This window comes from Coffea arabica, chromosome 10c, assembly GCF_036785885.1.
Source record: "Coffea arabica cultivar ET-39 chromosome 10c, Coffea Arabica ET-39 HiFi, whole genome shotgun sequence".
Lineage (NCBI taxonomy): Eukaryota > Viridiplantae > Streptophyta > Magnoliopsida > Gentianales > Rubiaceae > Coffea > Coffea arabica.
In genome coordinates, this window is record NC_092329.1 from 21,529,819 (window position 1) to 21,545,446 (window position 15,628).

A 15,628-nucleotide genomic window follows, 5' to 3' on the forward strand; every position below is an offset into this window, starting at 1 on the left:
TGAGCCCTGAAAGGGGGGAAATAAAACATTTTTGGGGTGAGCTAGAAGCTCAGCGAGTAACCATTAAAATCAGTAATCAAATCGGTTTTACAATAGTTCATTTCAATGATGTCATAAATCAAATGATAAATCCGGAAACAACTACATCATTTGCAAAACAGTAAATATGGATTATCAATAATTCAAGAAACATTTACAATGGAAAGCGATAGTAACATTCACGAAAGGATACATTCATTCTCCTGACATTTCCTCGCTCATTTGGTCATTCATTTCATTTCATTTCATTCACCCCGTCCCTGGCTTTTGGCCAGGCTCCACCAACCTACATAGGTAATACTCGAGTATACCAAACGTTCACCCAAGTTCCTAATCGCCTGACCGAGTCCGCTTCTGGCTCAAGACGACCGGTAACAAGGGGCAATGGCCAGTTCAGCCCAAAAGGCTTACATTCATGCGCAAGTAACATTTCAATCGAAAATTTCACATTTATCGAGGTCGAGTGCGATAAAGTACACACTCGCCTCGAAAACTCGTTTTGGAAATCATTATAAGCGCTTAACACGTTATCAACCAAAATACAAGTCATGAAGTCAAGAAATATAGCAAACAAGGCACACTCAAATGCCAGCACGCATGATATGCAAGAAAACATTTCAAAAGTGACTTTGGAAACAGTTCAAAAGTAAATAATGTAAGAAACGTCTCATAAATAACTTTAGAAGTAGTTTGAGGTCACTCACCTCCACGACTCAGAAACCATCCATCATGTATCATTGCCTTGCTCAAATCCAAGTCTTAGATCACAAGCTCAATGCAAACAAGTCCTTTAAAAGTTCGGACAGCACTTCCCCTACATTTGCTTACTTTCCCAGCCATCATGGCTTCATTATTTCTTCAGCCAGTCCCAAAGTCACACAAATAAGTTCATCTAATATCCATTCAGCAAGCTCCAAGTAGTACTAGTACAAGTCAAGCTAGGAAAAAGTCCGGAAATGAAGGTTAAGCTCAAAACCAGAAAAACAGTTTTGACGTCATTTTGCGGTAATGGTGTCAACTTCACTATGATTATCGGATGGGGGTGTAAGACCCACCGTTTCGAAGCTATGAAACAGGGCTACAACAATGTAGAAGGCCACCCAATCCAAATCCTAGCACAACTAGGTCAAATATTCCAAAAATACCAAACCAGAACCACTAAAACAGGTTCACAAATCACACAATGCTGTAATGAGTCCAACTCAGTCTATACAGGTCCAAATGTCGAAATTCCAAAGGTATATGTTAGCTAAGACATCAAGCTACATTTCCTCAGAAGACACCAATGACAAAATCCAAACCAATTCCAGTCAAAACAAACGATTACAAGCGCAGTTTTCACATTCTGAGCAACCCAGATCAGCAATAGTAAAATCGACATATCTCACTCTAAACTAATGCAAATGACCTGAAATTTTGTAGGCACTTCAAACTCATCAATACCTACAACTTTCATGTTTTGAGTAAAGTCCAATTCGGCCTCTAACCCTATGATCTAAAATCGGACAGAATTAGGGGTTTATGAACCCTAACTTTTCACAATTCATTCCAAACCCAAAATTGATTGCAAATATCAACAATTCACACCTACTAATGTCATTATAGGCCATTGCCAATCATCATAAACAACCACACCATCATAATCCAATTAAACCAGAAAAATCATCAATAATATAAAAACTTCACCAAATCACTTCAAACCGAGATGAAAACCAGAAATTTCAGCACTTTAATCACTAATAAGCATAACTTAAGCTTCATTAAGTGCAAGAGGGAATTCACACACCACTCACCTAGTAACCAAGAGAGATAGAGATGTTGGACACCTTAGCTCTTCAAACAAACTTCACTAAACTAACTACTAGCACCCAAGGAAGGAATTTTATGGAGTAAAAACTAATTTAGGCAAGTAGTTTGGATGATTTGAGCTAGGAATTTGCCAAGATGTTGAAGAGTTTTGTCTTTCTTCTTGCTAGAGAGGGCCGGCCATCCAAAGGTAAGAAATGGTGATTTTTGGGCAATTTTTAAGATATTTAACCTTTGGTCAAAAAAAGTCAAAAATTGGAATAGTAAATCTTAAAGTAAAACCAATAAGAGGGTGACACTTGTCACCTCATTAATGCAATCTTATCACTTCTTTTTCCTCTCACATCAATCAAATCTCACTCTCTACTTATCTCTTAACACCCGATAAATTTTACACAGTATCCGAAACTTAACCTTATTGGCCGAATTTTTCCGAACTTTTCGCACTAGTGGGTCCCACGTCCGTTGTTTATCCTTAATTTTTCAAAAACTCTCCAATACTAGAAAAATCATCTAAAAACTCTATTTACTCAAAAAAATTCCTCAGGAAAAATTTCCTAAGCCAGGAAATGCAGAAAACATGCTATTAAAGGAAATAAAACCCTCGGAAAAGATTAGGGTTTTTACGGGTTCTCAAACTCTTTTTTTTTTCGGGGCGTCACAATCCAGGTTGGCCGCATTCAAAGCACTTATCAGTTTACTTTCTGTTGAACTCTAGCTTCCCTTTGTTTCTCAAGTTGTTGGACTGATTCGGGAAGGAGTTGCTAGGTCCACCTTTTCTGAATCTCCTCTTGTTGAGTATTCTTTTGAAGCCTCGTGTGATGAGTGCAATATCACTATCATCACCTTCCATGTCATCTTCACTCATGGAGGCTATATCATCTTCATCTTGTGAAGCCTTCAGAGCAATATTCTTTCTCACTTTTGTGTCTTTTTCTACCTGCACCTTGGACTTGAGTTTTAGCTCATAAGAAGTCAGTGAATTAATGAGAGATTCGATAGGCAAGGTATTTAGATCTTTGGCTTTCTCAATGGCAGTCACTTTACTCTCCCAATCCTTCGATAAAGCATTTAGAATTTTTCTATTTGTCTCACCTAGAGAGTATTCTTTTTCCAGCACCTCCAAATCCTTAATGAGATCATTGAATCTACAATACACCTCATCAATGTTTTCATGAGGTTGCATCTTGAAAGATTCATACTTTGTAACTAGAATAGACTTCTTTTGTTCTCTAACATTCTCACTAGCTTCATGAATTTCTCTCAATTTATCCCAAATTTCCTTGGCTGACTTGCAGCCTTTGACTCTAATAGATTCATTTATGTCTAAAGCACAATATAACACATTCATGGCTTTTGCATTTAATGTGAGATGAGCTCTATCCGCAGCAGTCAGTTCACTTCTTGTTTTTGGTCTAGATCTCTGAGTATTTTCATCTATAAGAGAGGCATCATATGGACCTTCACTAATAATAAACTATAATTTAATATCAATAGATTGCAAAAAAATAATCATTCTTTCTTTCCAACTCACATAATTTGACCCATTAAACATAGGTGGTCTAATGACAGAATGTCCTTCAAAAAATATAGCATTGTTGGTTGTCATCTTTACTCCAAAGCTGATTGAGCTTAATCTCTAGGAGACCAAGCTCTGATACCAATTGTAAGGCCCGAAGACAACCAATGAGACAATAAACAAGAAAGCAAGACTGCTTGGGAGTAGAAGAGATAAACAATTTAAAGATCATAAACGTAACAATAAGTAAATAAAAAGGAAAGAATTGCAAACCAATTAACTACCCAACTCCTCTTGAGCTTGTAGATTAATTCAAACGAGTTTCTTTAAGTTGATGAATTACAATCACTCTTGTGTACAAAGGAAGGTTCACCTCCTCCTTGCCCCGAACTCCACTCGGTCAAGCCAGGACGTTTTACCATCCCTCAGGACAACCCTCACAGAGCTACACTCATGAAGTATTCATTCACAAATGAAAAGTTTACAATGAATCTCACACCACTAAGACTACAAATCTTCATTGAAAAGTATTTTCTCACCAAAATCACTCTAGATCTTTTGTATCTTTAGTGTGTCAAAGTTATTTGAAGTATCTAACCAACCACTATTTATATAGGATAAAAAAAGTGTGTGAGAACCCGTAAATTTTCATATTTTCTAGGGTTTTATTTTATTTAATCGCACGTTTTTCTGTAATTTCTTTATTAGAAAATTTTCTAACTCGTTTTATGAGTAAATAGGGTTTTTAAAACATTTTTCTAGTATAATTGAGTTCATGAGATTTTTGGAGCGTATACCGGGCGTGAGACCCGCTAGTGCGGTAAATTCGGCCAACCAAATTAAGTTTAGTATACCGGATTTATTTTACCAGTTGTTAAGAGATAAGTAGAGGTTTCTAAATGGATTGGTGTGAGAGAGACAAAAGGATAAGTATGCATTAATAAGGGTGACAAGTGTCACCTTGTGATGGAATCTTAAGTTTTGACCACTATTCATAACTTTACCATTTAATCAAAATTGGCCAAAAATCATCTTCATTCTTTCCCCTCTTGGCCGAATTACTCTAGGGAGAAAAGGAAAAAAATCTTCAACTTTCTTCATCTCAAATCTTGCTCAATCATTTAATCTAACCGATTAAACTTGAGTTTCCTCCATAAAACCCCTTAGTTTAGTGGTATTAAGGTTGGTAGTGAAGTGGTTTGGAAGGCTAAGGTACCAAGTTGCTTCTTTTCTTGCGTTTGCAAGGTAAGTGACCAAGGAACCTTTCCTTTAATCTTGTTAATGTTCAATTGATGGCTTATGAGAGTTAAATAGATGGTTTTAGGTGTTGTTTCATGCCTTGTGGTGGAAATTAGTGAATTTTCATATTTATTCATGATTTTCTATTTTCATATGATTAATATTGTGTGGCCATGGATAATGGTCTAGTATGGGTTAGAATGAAGCTTTGGTATGATAATTGTAATGATTAGTGGAAAATTTCTGGTTTGAAGCAAAACTTTCTAGAATTAGGGTTTTTATTAGGCCTGTTCTGCCTGGTACTGTTACCCCTAGTTAGAGGCTGTATTGGCCTTAAAACAAAACTTGAAAGTTGTAGAGAATGATGTTTTATAGTTTCCTACAAAATTTCAACTCAATCGGAGCAACGTAGCCTATGAAAAGACCGAAATACCCCTGCTGCCCTGTTTCTATCCGAACATGCTAATCAGCTTCTGTAATTGGTTGTTGTGACCAGGAATACTACTGATTTGGTTGTCAATGTCTTCTTAAAACTTAAATCCTTGTATCTTAGCTTTCAAATGGCTTTGGAATCACTTGAATTGGAGTTGTATATGCTGTGATATAACTGAATGAATCAGGACTGTCACAGTAAACTTCGAATTGGAAAATCTGGAGTTGTTTTGGTAAATTTGACCTAGTTAGGGTGAGAACTGTGTGAGGACCGGTAATTTTCTTAATTTTTAAGGTTTTATTTCTAATTTGTTTGAGTGAACGACTGAGTTCCGGCGAGAGCTGGGCAGGCGGTCCGCCGAACCCTTTGGTTCGCCTTAGGGGGAGGTGGGGCTGTCACAGTTGGTATCAGAGCCTGCTTCACGTGGTCTCTGCGGGGAGTGAGCCTGGACTGAGTGGTGAATAGGTATGAAGGATTAAGTGCTCGTTCGAGCATAAGCTATGAGTTGTGAACGTTATAGGCCTTAAATTTTCCTGTGGAATCTGAGGACCATAGATAGGTACGTCTGGGAGGAATTCCGATTGTAGATGGTTTACTCTTGGGACTGGCCAGCTCGAGAGGTGAATTATCTTATTTCGGATTCTCGTACCCGAGTACTTCAGAGTTGAGGTAGTGCTAAGTATTTGAGACTTGTATTGTGGGAATATGAACAGGCTTTGTTCGACTGGAGTGAGTACGAGAGGTTAAGAGATATCTGGTTTGAATAGTAAGTGACGTGAGGGACCGGACGGGGTTACCTTAGCTGAGACTGGGACGACACATCACCTCCTCGTTTGATTCGCCCGTATCTTTTAGTACATGACGTCCATTGATGTAAATGTGTATATGAATAGTTGCCTGACTTGATCCGTACTTGTGTAATTGATCCTCTATTCTCTTGATATGTGGAGTGTTATGTGCACATATGTTTATTTGTATACTTGGTATCTCGATTTTTGTTACTCTAGTTATTTTATCGCCTTTATTCATTAAATTACCTTTGGAAAAGAAAAGAGAGAAAGAAAAAATATATATATGGACGGGAGGCGTAGTCAAGGACGTGGTCGAGGCCGTGGAACTAAACAGACCCCAGAACCAAGAGCGGAAAGGGAAACGTCAGTCGAGCAAGAACAAGGACCGAGAGTTGCAGCCGGAGACCAAATGGCGACGGCAATGCAACAAATGACGAATATCTTAGCAAGATTAGTGGATCAACAAGGCCAAATACCCGTAAACCAAATCCGGAACCCTGAGACGGGCGAGGATAAGGCTCTTGAGAGGTTCCAGAAGTTTGCACCTCCAAAATTCGCTGGAGGGCCTGATCCAGACATAGCTAAACAATGGATAGAAACCATGGTTAATATCTTCACAGCCCTAAACTACACTGAGCAAAGGCAAGTGAACTTTGCAGCGTTTCAATTTGAGGGACCGGCTCAATCATGGTGGAACGTAATTAGAGCAAAGTGGGAAAGAGAACAGACTATCTGGACATGGGCGAACTTCATAAGAGAATTTCACGAGAAGTACCTCCCACCTTTAGTTCAAGAAAGGAGGGAGGAGGAGTTTATTGGGCTACGCCAGGGAACATTAAGTGTGGCCGAATATGAGACAAAATTTACCAGGTTATCCAAGTTTGCTTCTGAAATGGTAGCCACTGAACGGCGAAGAGTAAGACGGTTTATACAGGGACTAAATTTGGACATCCAGGAGGCATTGGCAACAGCACAAGTGAATACATTTACGGAGGCCCTTGAGAAGGCCCAACGAATTGAGAACGCAAAGGCACAAGTAAAAGCCTCTCAAGCTCGGAAAAGAGGTGCAGCTGGTAGTATGAGTGAGGCACTTAGTGAAACAATAGCACCTCCGAAAGTGCAGAAAGTGACTCCTTTATTCCGGCCACCATGGATATTAGGGGCGGTAGGTAAAAGGTCTACTAAAGGAAGCCAAATCGGACTTGAGGAGATTTCGCAAGATAGCCAAAAGATGACTTCCCACTTGACTTGTGGCTATTGTGGAAAGGCCAACCACACCGAGGATGCTTGTTGGCGGAAAGAATGGAAGTGTTTAATCTGCTGAAGTGGTGAGCATCAAATTAGCAACTGTCCGAGGAGACAGCCACGTGAAAGTAGTACTCCACAACGGGATGGAGCCAAATCAAACAAGAAAATGAAAAGAGAAACCGAACAAGTGTACCGGCAAAGGTGTATGCGTTGGATAACCAACCAGTTCCGGACTCGTCTGAGGCTAATGAAGGTAAAAATTTTGAGGACGAAATTTCTTTAAGGGGGAGAGAGTTTGAGGACCCGTAATTTTCTTAATTTTTAAGGTTTTATTTCTGATTTGTTTGAGTGAACGACTGAGTCCCGGCGAGAGCTGGGCAGGCGGCCTGCCGAACCCTTTGGTTCGCCTTAGGGGGAGGTGGGGCTGTCACAAACTGGACTGAGTGGTTTTCATGAAACTTATAACTCTCTGTCTTAGCTTCGAAACAGTGTAAATTGCACCCCAATTTGATAAGTGTAGCTCCAGTTGTGTCCGTTCCGCTAAATGACGTCAAAACTGTCTTTTGGTTCTAGGGTTTATAATTGGGGCTTTTCTAGGGTTTCTTTGTTGAGCTACCATTTGGTTGTTTTGAAGGGTATTGTGGCTCTAATTAAAGGTATGTAATAAATTGTGATTGGGTGTTGAGGTTTGGTTGGAAAGTAAAGAAAGACAAGGGAAATGCTGTCAAAATTTTCGCGGAGCTTCTGCACAGTCTCGGGAAATTTGCTATATTTTGATGTAGGAATGTCAGAATTGAGTTCCGTTTGTTGTATTTTAAACTAGATTCATAGGGCTATAAACCATGTAAATTTCAGACCCTGTTTCTGTCTGTGTAATTTATGGTGATTCTTCAAAGTTGACTGAAATATTGTACCTGTTCTGTCTTCCACCGGATAAAGCAGCAACTTGCGACTTGAATTTGACTGACTTGCATTCCGAATCTTAAAATGGTGTTCTCTGGAAAGTTATAGGCATTTGAATGTATTTTCCAACGGTATAAACTTTTACTAATTTTGGACTTACAAAACTTGAGATATGATTTTTCATATAGGGTTGTACGAAACTGGAAAATCCTATTTTCCTAGTATCTACTTTACTTTCATTTTCTACTTCAAATTTGGAGTTGGTCAGTCATTGTAGGTAGGGCTTTGAGGTTGTTCATGCCTTTAAGACTAATTGTTGCCTTTTCACTCCGAGGTCACCTCTTTACTTTGCATTAACGGCTCTTTTGACTAGGCATATGGCTCGTAACCGAATCTCACTTGCGAATTCCATACCAGGTCTTGGAGTCGAGTCTTAAGTGTTTGCCTTGATTGTTCTAGGAGGTGCCGATGATTAAAGCCACACTTGGGAAGGAAACTTTTGAAGTTATCTTTATTTGAATTGGTGAGTGTACCACTCCCTTGCATTGTTGCTATTTGAGTTATCTGTACTTGAAATCTATGACATGAATGACTATGAATCCTGTTTAGTTGATTGAGACGAGGGTGTACTTTATCACACTCGTTCTCTTGCCTATGTTCTACCAACTGAAATCTATTACTTGTACTTATTATGAACTTGAGCCTTGTGAGAACCCTCACTTTAAAATGCAATTTTTCTAAACTACATGCCTTATTCTAAGAATGAAACCACGGATTATAAGCCCTAGCATTGTATCCCTTATGTGTTATCATATACTCTAAGAAATTTAAAACGTTTTTCTTGAGTTAGTTTTAACTATTTCACCACTTATAATATGCCCCTGCATAGCATTCTATATGTATTAAAACAATTTCCATGCATTACATTTCATATCCTTTCACTTCAACTAAAACAATTTTGTTGAGTTAGTTTCATTTCACACCACTTACATTGTACCAAGTGGTTTTTAATTGTGGTAGGGACTTTATGTGAGATATTAGTGGTGTTAAATAGGTATTGGTATATTTGGAAGGGTTGAAACATAATTAGTTAAAGGATTAATAGAAGTTGTGGACAAGAAGTGGCCGTGTGGCAAAATCCTAGCCAAGCATTTTGTTGATTAAGGGTTAAGAGACAAATTTAAGTTGGACTTGGCCATTTTCTTCTCCTTATGGCCAAATTTCTTAGGGCTTAGCAAGGAAGAGAGAGAGAGCTCCAACATCTTGCTTTCTAACCCTAGCTTAAACTAGAGCAAAAATCAAAAGAGAAAGAGTTTGAGTTAGTGAGAAATTTTCCTCCAATCTAGTGCTTGATTCAAGCTTGAAGTTCTCACTTTTGGTGGATTGATTTGGTGGCTCAAGCATCTTACAAGAAAGGTAAGTACACTTTAAATGGTAGTTTTATGGTAATATATCATGTGCATCAAAGTGTTAATGGCAAACTACAAGTTGTTTGATTGAGATTTGGAGTAATCTCTTGGAATAAACCAAAGAGTAGTTGAGTTATATGGCATGCCTACCAAGTGTTTGATGAAATGTTTGCACTTTGGTCATGGTTATTTATGAGGTGTGTGATCCTTAATCTTTGGTTCTATTGTGTTATACGAAGTACTTAACGCCTTGAGGGCAAACTAGAGGTTGCCCTAAACTAGAAATTGTGGTTAAAACTCTTGAACTAAACAAGTAGTAAGTGAGTTAGTAAATGTGCATACCAAGTGTTTGATGAAATGTCTAACCCTTGTTCATATGTGTTTATGAGGTATTAATATGATTTAAACCCCTATTTGGTTAGATCTAACACTTGTTAGGTGCAAGGAGTGAAAATATCAAGAAGGATGAAAGTTAGAAATTTGTGGAAGAGGGCTGGCCGAAATTTCCCATAACTTACTGCCCTGTTTTTCCTTGATATTTTCATGCATATTTTGGCTACAAATGTGACTGATATATGTTGGGTTATATGTGTGGAGGTTGTCTACAAAAAATTAGCCAATTTGATTGTATAAGTTATGAGTTATAAGCCAAGGAGCAAAACTGGACTGGGTCCAAAAAGTTACTGATCAGCAGTATTGTGAAGGTCATAACGTTTTACTCGGTGATCAGATTTGAGTGCCGTTTGTGGCATTTGAAAATAGATTCTTAGAGATTTAAAATGGTACCAAGCTCATTTTCTGGTTTGACCCGAGCGATTCGTGGCGAGTCTTGAAAGTTGGCTGTCCGTGCGGTACTGTTCACCCGAGACAGCTCAGAAATTTCTTTTGGTTTCTTAATTTTGAACCACTTACGTTGGAATTTTGGAAATAGTTTCTTCTAGACAAATATAGCTTTGTGAACTTAGTTTCCAACGCCACTGACGAAACCTAATTCCGATTTTTCCACAAAGAGCAATGACCATTTTCCCGAGGCTGGTCGGGCAAGACAGTTTAACCGTAATGAAACTTTTGAGCTTCGGTGAAACTCTTCTTTTGCCGAACTTTCATGTACATACCAAACTTGTTTTCTTATCAACTTTTCCCATGGTTTGGACCTCATTTGCATGATAGATTAAGTAGCTTAGGCTACTCACTTGGTCTCTTAATGAACCTATACTTTAGTAAGGAACGAATCCAATTGTTAATGGTTTCGCTCGTTGACCTGGGTTTGGGCAACAAAGGTGATCGTAACTGAGACGTTTGACGTCAATTGCTACTTTTGCTTGACAGGTGAGTGATCCACTACTTGCTACTTGTTATGTGGAATACTTGCATACTTGGAATCGTTGATTTACTATTGTTTGAGCCAAACTCTGTTTTATTTAAAATCGAGGCGAGTGTGTACTTTATCGCACTCGACCTTCCTTGTTTTTCCACTGAGGCTCCACTTACTGAATAAGTTAACATGAAATAAGATATTGCTATACATGACTGTGCTTAAGTTGCTTGGATGATATTCCATCAACTACTGTTACTGTTTGGGTACCCAACCTCATAGGTGAGTCGGTCGTATTGAGCCAGCAAGGGCTTGGTCGAGAAGGCCGATAATGTGAGAACCCGTAAATTCCTCTTAATAATTTTCCTAGGGTTTATCCCCTTTAATGGCATGTTTTCTGCATTTTCTGGCTTAGGAAAAAAAATTTCCTGGTGAATATTATGAGTAATTATGTTTTTAGATGATTTTTCTAGTATTGGAGAGTTTTTGAAAAATTAAGGATATATATCGGACGTGGGACACACTAGTGCGAAAAGTTCGGAAAAATTCGGCCAATTAGGTTAAATTTCGGATACTGGTTGAAATTTATCGGGTGTTAAGAGATAAGTAGAGGATGTGAAGTGATTGATGTGAGAGGAAAAGAAAGGGATAGGAATGCATTTAATGAAGTGACAAGTGTCACTCTTCCATTGGTTGGACTTGGTGGACAACTATTCACCTTTTGACTTTTTTTGACTAATTGATTAAATACCCCAAAAATCACCAAAAATTCACTCTTTTCTTCTCCTTGTTGGTCGGCTCTCTCTCTCTAGCAAAGGAAGGAAGAAAACTCTTCAAAGGTTGGCATCCATCTAGCTCAAATCATCCCAAGCAATCCCTTAAACTTGTTTCTACTCCATAAAACCTCTTCATTTGGTGTTGTTTAGTGGTTTGGTGAAGTGTTTGGAGGAGCTAAGGTGTCCTACAACTCTCCCTCTCTTGTTTACTAGGTGAGTGGTGATTGAACTTCCTCCTACACTTAATGAAGCTTAAGTTATGCCTAGTGGGAGCTAAAGTGCTGAAATTTGTGGTTTATTTCTTGGTTTGAGATGAATTGGTGAAGTTTTTAATTTATTGATGATTTTCCTGGTTTAATTTGATCATGATGTTGTGGCTGTCCATGATGGTTGGAAATGATGTTTAATAACTCTAGTAGGTGTAAATGATTGGTAATTGCAACCAATTTTGGGTTTGGAAGAAATCTGGAAAATTAGGGTTCCTTGGTTCTTCATTCTGTCCGAAATTTTAGGTCATAGATAGAGGCCGAATTGGCCTTAGATCAAAACATGAAAGTTGTAGGGAATGACATTTTAGAGGTGCCTACAAAATTTCAGGTCAATTGGAGTAGTGTGGAATGAGATAAGTCAAAATTACTATTGCTGTTCTGGTTTTACCCGAAATTGAGATTTGCGACTGTAATTGGGTGTTTTGGTCTGAATTGCTTCCGAATTGGTTGTTGAGGCCTTCTGATGAAATTTAGCCCTGTTTCTTAGCTTTCAGCTTGTTTTGGAATTTTTGGATTTGGACTTGTAGATCCTGAGTTATGATGTTTCCGCTAGAATGCGTTTTGGTGAATCTGTTTTACGTTTTTGATGTGGTATCTTACATTTTTGACCTGTTTGCACTCAAAACTGGGTTGAGTGACCTTCTGTGATGTTGTAGCCCTGTATTTTAGCTTCTAAATGGTGGGTCTTATACCTTCATCCGATAATTCTAGGGCATTTGGTGCCATTACCGCAAAAAGAGGTCAAAAACTATTTTTTTCAAGGCCAAAGCTAATTGCATTTCCGAATTTTCTGGTTTTCTCTAATGTTTGTATATGTTTATGGAACCCTATTGGGGTCATATTTGGCATTGATTTATGATTAGTTATCGAGTCCCATTGTACTTGTTTGTATGTTTTAAGGCTTACTTTTATTCCGGTCATTTCCTAGTTAACTTTTACTTTGAGCCTAGTGAATGGCTTTTGGAAATGAGGTGAATTTTGTGTGAGATGTTGGGACTGATTCGAGGAAATAATGAAGCCTTAATGGCTGGAAAAGTAAGAAATTTAGGGGAAGTGCTGCCCGATTTTCTAGGCCGTTTGGTTCTTTTAAGTTGGATTTGCCTTTTGGCAGAAATAAAAGGGCTTTTGGGTTGTTGAACCTAGGTCTTTATGCTAATTTCTTGTTCCCAAAAATCATGTTTTGTACCCTTGCATTAGTAATTATTTGGCGAGTCATACGGCTAATAGTCGAGCCTCATGTGCATTTTGTTTACTCGATTATGGATGTGAAACCTTCAATTAGTTTATTTTGGTTATTTTAGGGTTTCTTGGCGATTAAGGCCAATCTGAAGTGAAACTTTTTGAAGTTGAGCCTATGAGTGTACCACTCCCCTCCATTGCTGTTTAACTTGATTTCTGCTCTGCAATCTGTTTATTTGTTTGAGACGAGGGTGTACTTTATCACACTCGTTCTCTTGTCTGTTCATATGCCAATTTACTATGCAAAATTTGAATCTGTTATCTGTGTCTGCATCTGTTCGGATTTCTATGACCTATGAGCTCAGTCCTGTGGCTAAGTTATTCGAGTCGGGCCGGCAAGGGCCTGGATGATTAGATAACGAACCACGGTAGTCTGTTCGGGGATTTTGGGTATTGAGACCCTTGATTCCGGGTATACTCGAGTATTACCATTTTGTTCGTTTGAGGTGAGCGGGCCCGGTAAAGGGGTGTTTGGTGGACGGAATTCGGTGCGAAGTGGGTCTACGGACGCATTGGTTCTATATACGTTGACGGAGAGTCAACCGATTTGGATCAAGTACTGCGCTGGAAATTTGGCTCCTGAGAGCCACCTGTATCCTTCCTATGTGAATCATTAGTTACTTTACTTTACATCTGGCATGTGTATCTGATTTGTTAAATGTGAAATGCCATGATTTTTCTGCTATATGTTTGGTACCTCATTGAGCGCAAACTCACCCCTTTCTGTTCCTTTTGTTTTCCTTACAGGAAAATAAATACTTTTGGACTGGATTTGACAAATGGCTGCCAAATTGAGCTAGTTGAACATATCTTTTGTATAGCTCATGTATTAAAATCTTAAATGTACTTTTGGGAACTGTTTTCCTTTTGATTTGGCAAACCAGACATGTATCCACTTTTGAATACTTTTGTATGCCACTTTGGCTTGTAAATGCTAAGTTTCAAGATGGGAATGTTTGCTTGGTATTTGGTTGGGTTCTGACGGGTCGGTTACTATTCATAGCCGACTTCGATTTTATTTTTTATTTTTATTTTTTACCCACGTTGGTAAGTTTCGGGATGTATTAGCTCGTTCTATACCGAACCGTTAGTCCTGGCGAGAGCTGGGCAGGCGACCCGCCGAACCCTCTGGTTCGCCTTAGGGGGAGGTGGGGCCGTCACAGATAAACCTTAAGGACTGTTTACTGTACACTGAAACCGGTATACTCGAGTATTACCAAACTACTGTTTATGGAGTGCGGGCCCAGTAGGGGGTTGATTGGTGGACAGAGATTGGTGAAAGTGGTGTTCTACGGACCTTATATACTGTGCATACAAGTGTTGACGGAGTGTCAACAGGAGACAATTATGATCAAGTTCAAGTGGATCTTTGGCTTTTGAAAGCCCCCCGTATCCTTGAATTGAACTGTGATTAAACTATTATTCTACTGTACGGTGTTTATTTGGTTATTTTGTGACTGTGGCTATGTGTTTAATTGCTTTATTTGGAACCTCATTGGGCTTTAGCTCACCCCATTCCCTTTGTTTTCCTTAACAGATCGGGAAGGGACTTGATCAAGAGTTTTCTTAGCTTTATTTTGTTTGTACTTGCGTTTTGAGGTTGTAACTTTTGTTTAAGCAGACTAGTAAGTTTGTACCCGTAAGTTCAACTTATGCTATGTAATTTTGAGTATGGAGTGATAGTAGACAATTAGTTATCTAAATACTAAACTTGAACATTGGATTAGTGATTATGTATCAATCAGGGTTTCATTCCCTTACTTGGAAGATATCTCGTCCGTTTCATCGGTGTTATTAGTACTTTGAACGACTGAATCCCGGCGAGAGTTGGGCAAGCAGTCCGCTGATACCTTAGGGTTCGCCCTAGGGAGAGGTGGGGCTGTCACAAGCCTGTTACTTGCACTTGTTATAATGTCGTTTGGAAGTGTGTCCAATGACCTCCTTATTAAACCTGAGCTCAACCTCATGGGGAGTTAATTAAATCGAGCCATGCAAGGGCTTGGTCGAGGAAATTTACAATCCGTGGGTGCCTGTTTTTATGGAATCTTTGAGTATTGAGACTCTTGATTCCGGTATACTCGAGTATTACCATTCCTGTTTCTATTTGGCGTTCGGGCCCGGTAAGGGGGTATGTTTGGTGAACGGGGTTTTGGCATTAAAGTGGTGTTCTACTGGATTGGTTTCTTTATTTGAACGTTGACGGAGGGTCAACGAGGCTGGATCAAGTATAGCAACGGGGATTTGGCTCCTGAGAGCCACCTGTATCCTTTACATTGCGATGTTCATTCATTTCTTGTATTTGATGTGAATATGTGCCTCCAAAGTGCTTTCTCATGAATTCTACTGTTTATACTGTTGGTACCTCATTGAGCTTTTAGCTCACCCCGTTCCGTTATCCTTGTTTTCCTTACAGAAAATCACTTTTTGAAGACTATGATGTTCTGAAGCATGAGTTGAGCTAGTTTAGTATTCTTTTGTATAGCTCCTCGATGGTTGGAAAACCTTAATTGTATTTTAACCAAACAATTCCCTTTTGAATTGTAAATTTGCAACCATGTGTATATAAAAGTGTTTAACCATGTTCCTAAGTTGATTTGGTTTGGAAATGTTCTTTTCTAAGGTTATCTAAAGTTTTTGTGCTT